Source organism: Lepisosteus platostomus, chromosome 8, assembly GCF_059453375.1.
Source record: "Lepisosteus platostomus isolate fLepPlt1 chromosome 8, fLepPlt1.hap1, whole genome shotgun sequence".
Lineage (NCBI taxonomy): Eukaryota > Metazoa > Chordata > Actinopteri > Semionotiformes > Lepisosteidae > Lepisosteus > Lepisosteus platostomus.
Window position 1 is genome coordinate 4,561,067 of NC_142618.1, and position 14,665 is coordinate 4,575,731.

Sequence of the window (14,665 nt, forward strand, 5' to 3'; positions counted from 1 at the left end):
GTCTCAGATCATTTAAAACTGATAAATAGAACATCCAGCACAAAAATGTATGTGTTGTGTGATTCACCAAACAAAAAGAAACACACAGAAAGAGGATTTCTTGTCCCTGTCTTTAATTTTTTACACAATTGTATTGTTGTTGTTTTTTGTACTGGTTACCATCTGAGAGCAAGCTAAATAGCATTTTGTTTCTATTTCATATTGCGTTCATATACAGTACCATATACCTGTGTATGAGTATAATGACAATAAACTTGAACTTGTTGACGTGTTGTTGACTCTATTACAATAGAGTAATAGGCACTTTAAAGATTGAGAAACTCTGTGTGGTAAAGGTACAAAGGTATTGTACAATGCATTTGCTGTAGTTCATGTTTATTTTCTCCTTTGGAAAATGCTGTATGTGTGATGCCTCAGTGCTGTTAAGTTCTTATACACTGGAATAATGTTGTTATGTCCGATCACCCACAAAATAAGCAAAATGGATTTAGAATTGTCATCTGTTCCTTACTTCAATAAAGATTGAAAGCAGAATATTCTTTCTTGGTCAATTTTTCATGGAAATAATCTATTAAATTTACTTCCACCCCTTTCCAGAAGCTCTCAAGAGGCTCTGCAAGCTGCTTTCTATCCCTCAAAACCAATTTGGTGTTCCTGCAGGAAATTGTGTGATGGGATCCCTGCTTATTGGAAAATAGACAAATGCCGATGGAACGTAAATCAAGCAAGATGATTAGGTTCTGTTTTTATTATGATCCAAACATTAACAGAGTCACACACTGCAACAATCTTGACATAACAGAATGAGAATGGAAAACCAATTAAATTATAGCAAAAAACAGCTCTCAGCTATGCGTCAGGTCTATTTTCAGAGCTACTGTACAGGTTTAAAAGAATAATTACAATGTATAATATTAATACAGTAAAAAAGAAGCTTCCAGTTCTGTATGTCAATACTGTATGCAAAACACACTGTAGCTGTTAAATAGACAATGCATTGAGAATAAAGGTGAAAGGTTTCTAATATAGTCATTCTCTGGCCTTAAACTGTAGTGAATTATTTGCAAAAATGTCTCTTGTACAGCTGGAATCACAAGTTCTATATCATGAACGCTGAACACTGAGAATTAGTGTTATGATTTATACTTGTAGGATCAGACATTTCCAAAAAACAGATCACTGACACTCAGGGTAAGTATTCTATACCACTTCCAACAGGGCCAGGAGTACCTGCAAAGAGATAATTGCCTTTTAGGTTCATCTTTGGAATTATAATCGAGTGCATGCATGCGGTAATATACTAGGTACTGCTTTCTTAGGAGCTCACCACATAACATGCACACTACACTGTTTTAATACAGCACTATTAATAACACTGCATTGTGTAACAAAGCAGCGATATGAAATACTGTTTGCTTGGACTTCACAAGACGCAATGTGGTACATAGCTCTTAACTGAAGCTTTAATTTTATTTCTAAAGGGGAAACACAAATGCTTGAATTTGGTTCAGTCATTTCCTCTGCGCAGGAGGAGCTCAAACTACAGTATGCATCATTCAAATGACTATGATCTTCTTTCGTAACACAAATGACTAACTTGCAGCTGGAAAAACCTGATGCCAACAATACCCAGTCAAAAGCAACAAACATCATGCTGTGGCCTTTTCTCAGGAAATTTCCCATCTCAGGAAATCCCTGCTCAGCACAAAACAGAGTTTCAAGTAGGTACTACTGGTCTACCAGCTACTAGTTTCACTTCTGAGGTTTCTGTGTCTTCTCCATAACTGTAATGGACAACTATACTGTTGCATTTGTTGCTATTATTATTAGACAATATAGGGAAAAAGAACAAGAATAATAATAATATTGTTTTCCAATGTCTGAATTTGTGCTTCACAAAAAATTATATTATTATTAATTTTGCTAGCTGATATGATTAATCTTGTAAAGTGTTTTAAAAATGCTTCACCAAAACATATTGTTTTTAAGAAAACGTACTTCTACTGGAATTCTTCAAGCTGTTTTCTTTCATCCTAGCGTAGATGTGGTGTTAGAAGTCAACTTTAATCAGGAGTAAAATATATAATAACAGTCTATTGCAAATACTTGATTTCACTAATTGACCGTACACTTTATCTAAAAAAATACTACTTTGCTGAAGACACACAGTTTCATTAATCACATGAATCATGTATACCCTTGTTACCAAGGAACATACACAAAGAATGAACAGAGAAATGACTTACTATACATTTGTATTAAATGGGTGCTGTTTATTACGAAAACTGAGCTAGTCACAGATGTTCAGGTGTTTGTGGAAACATAGAGGCTCAGGCAAAGTAGTACTTTCCCTCTAAGCATCTGACAGTTAAATTAAAATAGCACTGTTTATTCTTATTGTTAGTTTAAAAAAGCATCTTCCAGGGACTCAGGCAAAAAGAGTTTTGTGTACCAAAATCTCTTAACACTTCCCAAAAATTGTAATAGGATTCTGGATTTCCACAGGTGACGGGTGTCCCATTGAAATTCTAGATTGCCGATTCCGGATTTCCACAGGTGACTGGTGAACCCCACCTTGCGCCTGTTGCTTGCCAAGATAGGTTCAGGGTCCCCCGGCGACCCTGAATTGGATGAAAGTGATTAGAAAATGGATGGATAGATATCCACAGGTGCATAGACAGGGCTATGATAGAAGTCAAGTATCACAATATTACAATATCACAATAGTTATATACTAGTTTCTATGCAAGTCAGGAAAAACGAGAACTCATTGCAGAGTGTAATGGCAGGTTTCTAATTCACGTTAAGCCTGTGACAGCTATACTGATACCATATACAGTAGCTGCGTATTGAAAACAAAAGTGAATGCTGGGTTTCAAGGCACTTTTCTGGGCTAGCAATTTCCAAGCACTTTTCAAATGTTAATGGAATACAAGTGTTGTTTTTGGCAAGCCAACACAGCAACTGGTTTTCATAGGAGAACGAAAGACAAACGTTATTTGAATCTTCAGGTTGCTGTAGAATTAAAAGATTCATCTGCCTTTAAAAGGTCAAGACAACGTGGAAGTTTTAACACTGGCTATAAAGCATAAAAAGCAGAAGATGTTGCTAGAGAGATCATCATACAGTAAGTGCATAATAATGTAGGATTTAAATCACTGACTATTAATGTGATATCCAATAATATATTAGGTTGGATATGAAGGGGTTTAAGGTGCTTATAGATATAGACTATATAGGATATAAAAGCCTTATTGATACCAGTGTTTTTCTTTTGCAAATTCCTGTCCAAGGTTTCATGGTAAAACCCAGCTAAATCAATGTACAGTATTAATCTGGTGAAGTTGATCAAGAGTTTTGGAAATACATTCACATCACAAGCATTTTTAAAACTGAAAATAAGTATTTGTAACTTAAATAATTCTGTCTCGCACCAATATAATAAAAGATCAGCATCAGGACATCATATCAGTACTGGCTTTAGATGCACATGTAGAGATTTACATATTGTTGGATAATATGCAGTTTCTTTGCCATAGTCCAAGTAGGTATTGTACTGTAGCTGTGTCAGCATGCATAGGCTGCAAAGTGTCTTTGAATGGTCAGCTTTTTCTGCCAATGTGCTACAGTACATGCCTGACTGAGAGACTTGCATGTGTTACAAAACAGATCGAGGATGGCTCTATTTCCTTGCTACAGTATATGGTTGCTGGCTCCTCTGTTCTTACCAAGAGGTTTTAATGTGCTGTTTCCTCTGGCAGTTGGCATGTGCACTTTCAGAATCTGCTAGACTGCAAAACAAATACAAAATACACAGTGATAATGTCAGTGAGCTTGTCAGTGTTCACAAGAGTAATTCAGTGCTTAAGAGCATCATGCATTAGAGCTAGAGGTAAGGACAAACATTCCTATCTGCTGTGAGAAATCAAGCATTCAACAACATGTCATTTGGATTACTAAAAAAGTAGGTGGAGTCCTAATTACCATAATACAAGGGCATTTGTTTTCTTAATCACGGCCCTGAGATTGCACTGAGAGCAGGCTGATAGTCTCACAGTTCTTGTGTCTTCAGGTTGAATTGCATCTCTAAATCGCCCACTGTGATAGATGTGTGCCCTGTGGAAGACTGGTATCCTGTCCAGGCTGAATTCTGCCTTGTGTTGGCTGTCTGCTGGGTTAGGTTTCAACTTGACTCTATTGGACTTAGCCATTATTAAAAATGGACGGATCGACATTGCACCTGTTGTTCAACATAATCTCCCTGTACAGAAATACACTTGTCCATCTCACTAAGAGTTTCCACATTTCTGTGGTAAAGAATTCCTTTAGGTTGATGTCATGGTCACAACTGTTCAGGTACCCTTGCTGCTTCATTACTACAAAAGCGCTTACCTTGTAATGTCTCTTGAAGTTACTCAAATATGAACACTAGTACCACCAGTAAGGTGGAACAAATACATTTCTGTACTTTTATGTTGAAACAGTTTTTTGTGACAGTGAAGTAAAATGTAATATAATAGCTTTGCAGGCTTTCTGTCCTTATTGATTGGACATCCTAACACATTAGCTGTTGTGCACTTGCAGTACCATAAGTTATGAGACAATATAATAGATTTCCACAATGTTATTTAAGTTTTTATTTAGAAGTCTTAGATCATGACTTAAGATTTCAGGTTGGTAAATACAGTACTACATATTAAGTTCAAGTTGTTTGCAACAGGAGGTCTTACCTGTGTAAGAGTGAGAAAGTGCAGATTGTGTATGAGCAAATATGGGAAAAAGAGCATTTACAGTACACTAGCACCAACAAGATTCTTTAAGGGTGGATAGTATTATCATCCCTGATTTAATCTTTTTTTGCACACAGTATGTGGGTAATAGCTGTTTATGATTTTAGCGTACTTGTTCAGACATGCCTTTTTTCTTATAGAAAAAATCTGGACCCTTTTAGACATCCATTTTGTGATTTCCAATAGGAAGGCCTTTGATAATGATCTCACTCTTGGGTACGAACGTGTAAAAGCAGATTAGTTAAACACAAAGGTGTTATATGTGATTTTCATCTTCCCAGCTCCCCACTCCAATATTCTCTAGGTACTCAAGAGAAAACAGCTTTAGTGATGCATATTCTTCGGAAACAATCAATGCATAAATTGAACAATTTGCACGAATCAAGATGTTCATATAAAAATCTTTTCACTATTTGTAATTAAAAAAATAGAATCGGAAGCGAGCAAATACTATTGCAAGGTATTATAGAAATCAAGCAGTTTTTCTTCTGAAATTACCCATATTTTATCAATTCTTCTTATCTTACTGAACGTACAGTAGTGATACATCTGAACCGATTCTGCCAGAGCTTATAAAAAGACCTTTTGGCCATCTGCTGTGCTTGACACCAGTCTTAGAAACGAAATTTTAAGGACGAATATCGACACATCAGCCCCAAGCCGGATTCGTGTGTTGTGAGGCGATTACCATGCAGACTGGGACGCCGTTCATTTTAACCTCATGTTTCATACTAACCTGATGACTGAGAAACATATTTTTTTTTCCAGGACATTTTCACTTCGGGAATTATCTGTAATTTCAACAAACTGTATTGAAAATAGTTTTGGAACAGTAAAGGGATTTTTGTCTTTGCAGCGCCACCTACTGGTTTAGCTTTTAAAATCTATTACCTTTTTTAAAATCTGTTAAAAGCTTTCTTGTCCTGTAACCAACTACAGTATAATGAACTAATGTTTTTTTAGTATTCTGAGGTTTGAGTTATTTTTCTGTTTTACATGGTTTGTGTGGTTTTTCATGGGTGAGTAAATCCATGACTGAGACTTCGATATTTTTATCCTGACTGTGGTTTACTTTCGCTATGCGTGACTGAAAAGGAAATGTGCTTTATGTATAGGTGCAGTACATGTTTTCTAAGTAATGGTATTGGTCACTTGCTAGTTTCAAATCAGGACACAAATGAGGCTTTTAATTAATAGCTACAATAAGGCAACATTTCAGTAATCACACTGAGTGCTGTTTCATTGTATAATTCTATAATATTGACATTAAAAGCAGATTAGGTTTAATGAGCTGTTGAAATACATGACTTAACATAATAACTTGGGATTGCACTAGAATTATTCAGTACATATGCTGTATATATTTTTTATCACTGCATTTATAATTTTACTACTGCCATCTACTGGAATTGTTTGCCAGATTTTGCTTTAATCCACAAACATCAAAATCATCAGACAAAAAGTCCTCGTTCTGCACACAGTCGTGACAGTTCACATGTATATTTACACATCCTTGTTCAAAATGTGCTGTGTAGCTATGCTTTTAATACTGGTGTGATAGGTCTTGTATTTACTTACACTTATTTATTTACTTCATTTCAGTATTACACAGTGCAATTTATATGATAACATTCAATAGTTTATAGAGCTATAATCATATATGTATACTTATATAAGTATATATGAATGGGAATAGAATATCTAAATATAAATATAAAACAGGATATACTGTACAATCCACAAAACGATAACCTATAGACTGTGAATGGCATCTGGTTATAAACGGTGTACTCCATTTGTTTTCTTATACTGTTACGCATGATATAAAGATTGGATTTTTTGTTTTTCCCAACGATATAAGCTTTGTGAAATGTATTGTCTCTGAAAATGACAGTCTGTCTAAATACAATGTTGTTTTGGATCTGTTTCAGAGAGCAACAGGATTAAAGCTCTTGGGACAGAAAGGCTCCCGGTACTAACTGGTTCACAAAATAAATGTGTATTGACAGTAATATGAGTTTCCCTGTCAGGTTAGGAAAGCAACTGACATAGTATTAACTGTTCAGCTAATGTACTGTTTTCCATTATCAGATCTTCAAAGAATCATCACTGATTCATGTGTGCTGTGCTGTTACTTACATGTTTAGATCAAACACAAATCTTCTCCAAGATAATGAAATAGGGATCTCCTGTAGCTTTGGATAAAGGTGTCAGGCACCTAAAAACACCTTTGATAAACTCCACAACCACATAGGCAGATAAACGTCAGTGCAAATCTGAGGGAAGTGGGGAAGATACAGTATAATCTCACAATGGTTTCAGCACTGTACAGTTTATACATTTTCTATATGTATTTATTTCCTCCTGATCACAAAGGGCACTGAAATGAATGCTTTAACACATACCTTGGGGATGAATAGAGGTGCGTTTTTCAGAATTGAAGGGGTCTTTATTCAGAATCTCACATCACATGTCTGCTGACTTTTGAGCTGTAATCCTTTTTAACATTTTGTGTTAATCAGAAATGCACATGCAAATGACAACAAGAAGAGGAATTACTGAATGTTTGTAAACATTGCTAAATTCTTAGCAATAGCATTACTGTCCTTTTCCTCTGCAGTAAAGCATATCCATGTGGGAGGTGTAGTTTTTTTTATCAAACAGCAGGAACAAGGCTGGGAAGATCCAAGTTAAAGTAGGAATCTCCTGCAAAATGCACAGGTTATGTTGATTTTGGCTTTAAACTGTAACATAATCTGCTACATTACTTGAATTCTGGGGTACATCTAGTGTTTAGTTTCTCTCAAGTGTTCTAAAGCTGTATACAGTATATTTTCTTTATTCTACACATTATTCACTTCATGGACTGTTTAATTTAAGAGTTAAATACAGTAGTACAAATGGTATACAGTATGTGTACTATGGACAATCAATAGCCACAAAGGTATTATTTCATTATAGTAAACTGTGAAATCAATTGCCTAAAGCCCAACTGTAAGAGTTATGTTTGCAAACAGCTGAACAGTATATTTACGTTTAACCTATTAGGTTATATGAACACTAAACATAGTTTTTAGAAAGTAATGGTATTCTACATTTAATTTCAGTTTATTTCAAATTGCACAGCATATGCTTTCCTGCACCCAATAAACCTAATGCAAAAATCCAGCACACTGTAGTGTAATATACTGTACCCATTAGGAGGTATATTATATAGAATAATGTTGTTTTATATGGCATTAGTTTTTTTTAAATCCTATTTCTTTTTAAAAGCCTAATGCAAACTAGGCTAATTGTGTCATGAAATATCATACAGTTTTACATTATCATGTGTAATAATTTTTATGATTCTTTAGAAATACAAGGATTTTTGCCCAGAGTAGGATATAGCACCTTTGTGTTTAACTAATCAGTTTTTACATGTTCATACCCAAGAGTGAGATCATTATTAAAGGCCTTCCTATTGGAAATCTAAAAGGGTCCAGATTTTTTCTATAAGGAAAAAGGCATGTCTGAACAAGTACGCTAAAATAATAAACAGCTATTACCCACATACTGTGTGCAAATGAAATTTAAACAGCAGTGATTTGAATTACTGACATATTCCATCTCTTGTCCCCAGGAAGTTATAGTTTACCCAGTGGCCTCCAATACTGTAACCATTCAATGAAGTCTCCATTTTAAGATTGTATATTTAATCTGAATTTGTTTTCTAACAGACAAATGAAATCAGTATGTCCCACACAGATAATAAACTGACCCACGTCACACCAGTGCTTGGTTGCAAGGGCAGGTGTTTGATCTGCTAATTAACTGCAGAATTCTCTTCTGCAATACTGCTAAATTGTTTTTAGCTCCTGTATGTCATGAAATGAAGTCAGTGATGAAAGGCATGTAATTATTCTATGGCAACGAAGGGTCTGAACCAGCTGCAGCAATGTGAGGCCATACAAGACAGGATGTTGCATTGCTGATGGATTTCCACAAAAAAAACATTGCTAATGGGGCACAATGACCGAATTATAGAGTATGCAGGAGAGAGAACAACATCATTCACATTTCTTCATTTTTATCCATGTAATCACTAATCACTGGCAGTGTTGAATACATGAACAAACCATGTCTACTCCTTTATAATTTACTAAACAGGCTGCTCATTATGTTCTCCTTTTATTAGGAAATCTACTATCTATATACAGTAGATATTTATTTAGTTACAGTTGCAGGCTCCATCCTAAATGAAAACTCCTTAAAAGCAAGGGGTTGAATGTTTAAATTTGTCAGTAGTGCCTGTAATGAAGTATGTGTCCTCACTGAGGTTCAGTTTAAGTGGACGTGCCGTGCATCAGAATCTTCTCTTTTCTATGAAATAATGATTTTACAGTGCATCTGCCGCCCTGTGTGTTCTGTTCAAAAATAAGAAACGTCTCAGAAGAAACGACAAGCGCACCAGAAAGGCCACAGAATCATTCTGTCCTGCTACAGATAACGTACTGTAGCAGGAATCGAAGAATGAACGCTAAATTTTCTAACAACAAAACATATCCAGACATACTAACAGGTCATTTTGGTTGGCAAAACAGTGGAGTCTCAGGACAGTGCGGCTTGCTTTATGGTACAGTACGTATAGAACAAAAGCAAAACATACAGTATATGGGAAAAATTTACCTTCTGTTACTGCAGGTCTTAGTCCTACAGGAGTTAGAAACCAAGAGACAGGTTATACTGCTGTGTGTCCCTCTCAAAAGATCTAATAAAATAAATTGTTCCTGGTACAATGTGTTGCACAGAATTCTTTCTTTCAGCTTGATGTAAAGTCATCAACCTGAGTTCAATAAAATTGTGTCCTTCAGTAAGTGGTTATTAGTCATTTATTCAAATAAGATACAACTTATTAGTACTGTTTTAGCAGTAATTTTTAAATAATGAAATCGGACAAATTTGCATCTGGCATGTCTTAAAATTTTCAGGTCTTTTATTGTCCCTTGACTGAATTTTTGTCACGATCCTCATCCCTCCTTTTAAGTGCGCTCTGACCCCTTCGTATTTTAGTTGATTAGGTGCACCTGCCCTGTGTTTGTCCGTCATTTAAGCCTGCACTCCCGCTATTCCTGGCTCAGCACTGGGAGATGGACGCCCTGAAGCCCGCCTACCAGCGGGTCCAGGAGAGACCTGACGGCACAGGCTTCCTCACGGCCTCCTGACCATCTGAGTCCAGGGCTCGGAGCGCCTGGCCTTGTTACCCTGGTTTTATTTCCTGTCCCTGTTCTGGATAAAATTCCAGATTTTGACCTTGTTTGTCTTGTCTTGTTTGATCCCCTGGTTCCTGGACTCTAGACTGCACCCCGGATTCACCCCTTGGACTGTTTGGACTTGTTTGCCTGCGCCATGCCCCCTGAGCACCGGATCACCGCCGTCATGCCCCCTTGTCTGTCCACATGTCCTGATCCTCTATGTCTCTTCCCTGTTGTCCTTCTCCACTTACTTCTGGATTATACCGTCTGCATAGGGTCCTGAACTACGCTTCCTTATTAGATTTTGTTATGAGCTGTATTCCAGAAATCTAAAATGCAGCAAGCAATAGAAAACCAGCTGTAACATAAGTTAAACCTTAAAATTTAGACAGGAGCAACCAATGAATGAGTTACAGTATATCGTACATTCATTTAAACTGATGGACACTGGCATCATGGCAAGACACTGATATCTGACACAACCTGAAAATAGGAAAATATATCACTACTCCACAAATGTCAGCATAGGACAGAACATATGAATAATTGATATCAGGGCATGTTAGAATAAAAGTGTACTATTAAAACCTTATATACAGTATTTAATATTGTGTAGAATTTTAGTCACCATGATATTGCTGATCTGTAATCGGTCCAGAGAAGAGCAAACAGATACTGCACATCCCGGAGCTTAAGGGACTGTCCTGCACTGCCTATCACAGTAGGTCTTGACCAGAGAAGACAATAAGAAAGGATACAGTTTTTCAAAATACTCACAGGTGTAGGCCAAATCAATCCAGCACATTTCTTCAAAATGAACAATGAAACCTGAACACACAGGACACAAGTGCAAATTATTTTAAAGTGCTTTTAAAAATGACAACAGGAAGCACTTCTTTACCCACAGGGATTTTCATGAAAGGGCTGGATTAGATCCTTGGACCTACTGATACCAAATGGCCTCCTCTCGTCTGTAACTGTTCTTATCTTTCTTAACAAGTCAAGTCACTGGGGTCCCATGTCTTTAGGTGTTTACACTTTGAATGTAAATAAACTGTTCCATGCTGAAAAGAAAAGAGACTCGGCGTTTCGGCTGTGGAGCTCAAATGTTATCTCTTCTCTTTTCAGCATGGAATAAACCTTTACCTGTTCCTTTGCAGCCTATGCATGCTGATGCAGTTGTCTACTTGTAAATAATAAATTCCAAATTGATCCGCATCATTTTTACCAAGCTGTTAGCACATTTTTTACTGGTAACTATGTTGATCTGCGATGGACTGGCGTCCCATCCAGGGCGTACCCTGCCTTGAGCCCATTGCTCGCTGGGAAAGGCGGTTAGAAAATAGACATTCGGATGGAACAGTATTAATGTTTGAAGAGTTAAAGAATTAAATGTGAACTATCAATGTTTACACAAGTTGTTGCTTTAAATCTTGTAGTCATGACACTTTGAGGTAGCATACATTTTGTCACGCCTTTTAGCTGGACAGTGATCCAAAGCACAATGTCAAAGCTACACTGGACACAGTGAAGAAAACAAAAGTGGATGTCCTTCAGTGACACAGGTCTGGAATTATTTTGAGAATCTGTGTAAATCAGTGCAACTCACCTGGCCTGTCTCAATCATTGTAAGACCCTCTATCGTAGCTCACACGTATTTAAGAAAAATTAACACATTCAATTTTTAAAATTTGTTAAAGCACTACATTTATGAAATTGAAGTACTGTACGCACTGGTGCACACAAACAGGCAAAGCTTTAATTGGCATCATAAAAGTGATGAACTGGTAGAAAATTTAACTTTTTATGCATTTAATTAGGGTTAAAGCCTTGCTCCCAAAAGTCAAAGGCATTAGTGAGCTGCATAACATGATTATACTTACAGTTTGCATTGAAAGAGAAATTATCTTGGGGTCTATGCTGAACTAAAATATTCATGAAACTGAAGTAAGATGACAATTAAATTGTTATCAGAAAAAAGTGCCAGTGAGTTAGCTTCCACACAAAAGAAAATCTAGATAAAGCACTCAGAGTGCTTACTCGACTGGAATAGTCTTTTTCAGAGGTTATAAAACAGTGTAATGAGCTAAGCGGGAATACATTTTGAATACGGGAAGCTCTTAAGCCATTATCATTAGCTATTTTTGTCTCTTTCTCAGTTAGATGCTGCATGTTTGTGATGAATAAAGTGATCCCCTTCCACAGTATATGTAAAGCTCTTTGGGCTCCTTTGGAAGTAAAAGCATTATATATAAATCAAAATAATTATCTCATGTGAAGAACCTTTAGAGAGGTAACATCTCATCTCAAGATCATTTCAGTACAATAAGCATATACAGCATGCTGCATGATTAATATCATTTATACAATGTACATTTTGTGAGTCTACTACATTTTTATTTAAAGTAGAAAGTAAATTGAGTTCTTTTATATAAGCAAAAACGTAAATTGGTGTGGTATTCTCAATGAAAACAATGTTTCTTAACCAAAGTGGCTTCTTGTTGGATACAGTAGTCTCCCGTATGTTCATGAAGGAGGGTATTTGAGATTATTTTGGATAATATTTCCACTGATAAAGAGCACAGGGGTAAGCAATATCGTAACTTGTTGGAATACTGGCCTCATTCACACATTGGATTCATTCATGAAGAAGGGAGGCACATTCTAAACTATTTGCCTTTTATCCATGTGTTTATAGGCTGGTCAAAACCCAATAGTCTGGCTGATGTACAAGGTGCCTCACTCACCAGTGCCTCTCTTAGATTACTCCTGGCATTTCCGCAGACAGAACTTCAATCCCAGAAGAGCTGGTAATGATCTGTAACACTGATATGCATCTCTATGTACATCTCTGTTCAGGGAAATATAAAATTACATTCAGATACTGAAAGGCACTGTTTTTAATCCAACAGTAATTATTTCGTGGACACTGGGACAACATACAGTACTCTCCTATTCAATATGATAACAATGAACAGTGTTTTTAATCAATTCCTGATGACCCCTCCCACCCAGGTTACCACCTGTTTCATCGATTCCCTCAAGACGATTACTGCGCTCTTAAAACCGGAAACACCCAGTTTTTGAACAGTTTCTTTCCTAGGGCTGTCTTTTTGTTTATCCAGAATTCCTAGTTACAATATACTGTTTGTCTTAAAGATGTCCATTAGTTTTGCTTGTGTGTGTTACAGTATATGTAGAATGCTTATGCAGCACCAAGAACACCAGTTTAAATTCCTTGTGCATGAGGAAATTTAAACTACTTGGTGAATAAAGGTGATTCTGATTCTGATATACACTTTCATCTTCACACATCAGAAAATTAAAGGGATAAAATGAAAGGAAGACAAACAGGTTTACCTCTGTTTGTTGCTGGTAGTTAACTGGTTGATTTGAGGATACCATACTGCTATTTCTTGAAGGTACAGTATCAGCTTCAAGAAACTCAGAAGGTTGTTTCAGGTCTCCAGAACTCTCTATGTAAAAAACACCTGCTGTTCTCAGTTTTAAATGTACTGTACTTCCCCAGCAGTTTCAACCTCTGTCTTCTGGTTCATTTTTATATACAGTAGGTTCTGAAGAAGTCCACGGGGGTGTCCTTGTCAATGTCTTTGTTTTTATTGTGTGAATGAGCTCCCCTCATTAGTCTCCCCTGTTCAGGACTAAAACATTCAGTTCCTTTTGTGCCCTGGAATGCGTCTGGCTATTCCTCTCAGGACTAATTTAAGAACAGCAATATCTTTTTGGTGGTAACTAAAGCTGAACACAATAACCTCAATGAGACTTTACTAATGCATTGTAAAGGTTTACCATATCATTTCTTAACTTAAATTTTACACTCCCCATCTATTTACTGTATTTTCTTTAAAAATTAGGTGTAAAACCCATGGATGTGTGGAGAGGGAGCTTGGGCTCTGGGCAGGAGTAAGCAGTTAGAGGAATCTGACACACCTGGAAAACACCTTTCTCAGCTAATTTAAGGGAAGGAGACATACCAGATTTCTTTGTTGGAACAACTAGGGAGGGAAAGCAGAGGACAGAAACTCACACAGGATGAGAGACAGAGAGAGAAAAAAAAATAATGTTCAGGAGGGAAGTAACATTTTGGAGGTGGAACTTGAAATGTTTTTTTTTTAATTGGACTGTCAGAGGAACACAATCTGATAGAAGTACAAAATTCAAAAGGACTGGACAATTGGCACAGGGATTCCCCATATGTTCGCATAAGTTGTGGTTTTCTCCTACAGTAAAAACCTGCTATGGAAGGCACAAACAAACATACCCAGGTACCCAGTTTGTTACATATGGAGGAGGTGGGTAATGCAATTTCAGGAACAATTCACCTTTGAGATGAGTACGGTGGACATCCTGGTACAACAACTTGTCAAAGCGGAGCTATAGCAATAATCAACTAATCGCCTGCTATTACAAAATTCACAGACAGCAGGAGAATCACTGCGAGGTCTGATCCAAATGGCTATCATAATGAGGCAAACCAGAGCAAGATTCAAACAAAAATGCAGAGAGTCTTAGAATGTGTGCCCAGGAACAAGTCAGGATATACAGTACAACTGTCCTGCTCAACCCAGGGATTTTTATCAGAGAGACTGCGTTCTGATATTAGTCCATAAGTTGGAAAGG

At 36.8% G+C, this 14,665-nt stretch overlaps 1 long non-coding RNA gene across 1 annotated transcript; it reads right to left on the reverse strand.

The window, feature by feature from the left end:
- Positions 1–2,351: 2,351 nt before the first annotated feature.
- On the reverse strand, positions 2,352–5,610 carry LOC148655538 (uncharacterized). The gene is made up of 3 exons (XR_015941070.1): positions 5,527–5,610; positions 3,729–3,791; positions 2,352–2,621 (listed from the first exon to the last, which is right to left on the reverse strand). It is a non-coding gene; the product is annotated as an uncharacterized LOC148655538 (long non-coding RNA).
- Between the last annotated feature and the right edge of the window lie 9,055 nt (positions 5,611–14,665).